Below are 655 nucleotides of genomic sequence, written 5' to 3'. Positions count from 1 at the left end.
CGCCAGCGGTGGGCAGAGCCGCGCGTGCCCAACTCCCTCCTCCCACTCCCTCCCCCGACTCCACCGTTCCGGAGTCTCCATCCCCGCCCGCAGAAACCCCGGGCTGCCACACCCCAACCCCAGCCCACTACTCCAGGGGTTCGGCTAAGGAGGAAGTCAAGAGGCAGGGAGGGGCACACAACCCCGCAGGAAAAACGACCAGAACCAAGACCGCCCTTCCACCTTCACTTCCCCTCAAACAAGACCCCAAGGGAGACGTGCCCCAGCGCCCACCTCGAGTAAACTGCGCTCATTGGACGCCGTCCTCCGCAAAGAGAGCAGCCCTGGCCACTGATCCGAGTGGCCATGAAGAAGCCTCGATCCGAGAAGCCATTCCCTCAATGTGAGCCACTCACCTACCGGACGGGATCTTTGGCAGCTGAGACCCAAGAGAGGTCCGTAGTCTGCGACGGAGCTGTCTGCCTCCCCGCAGACCAGGACTCAACTCGTCTACGTCTCTCGACAACTGACGCACTTAGCTGCTCCGCGTTCTACAAAATGGAGGGTGCGCCTTGCGTCACTTCCGGGGCCGCCCATAGGCCCGCCCCTTGGATCCGAGGACGGAAGTCTCTGAGAGGTCGGGGCCCTGTCACCTGGGACCGGCCGAGTAGCCTCG

At 63.8% G+C, this 655-nt stretch overlaps 1 protein-coding gene across 4 annotated transcripts in view; it reads right to left on the bottom strand.

Moving 5' to 3' along the window:
* The window catches only part of SRSF5 (serine/arginine-rich splicing factor 5), a 5319-nt gene extending 4751 nt beyond the window's left edge, over positions 1-568 (bottom strand). The window contains exon 1 of one of the 4 annotated variants that reach the window (XM_014549157.1): positions 274-568. The gene's annotated coding sequence lies outside the window, so the exon portion shown is untranslated. The remainder of the gene's footprint in view (positions 1-273) is intronic. The other 3 variants (XM_005877942.2, XM_014549156.1, XM_005877944.2) reach the window with 3 other exon arrangements.
* Positions 569-655: the final 87 nt, after the last annotated feature.

Source organism: Myotis brandtii, unplaced genomic scaffold, assembly GCF_000412655.1.
Source record: "Myotis brandtii unplaced genomic scaffold, ASM41265v1 scaffold536, whole genome shotgun sequence".
NCBI lineage: Eukaryota > Metazoa > Chordata > Mammalia > Chiroptera > Vespertilionidae > Myotis > Myotis brandtii.
The sequence above is the reverse complement of the archived record's forward strand: the minus strand, read 5'-3'. Positions and strand labels throughout refer to the sequence as shown.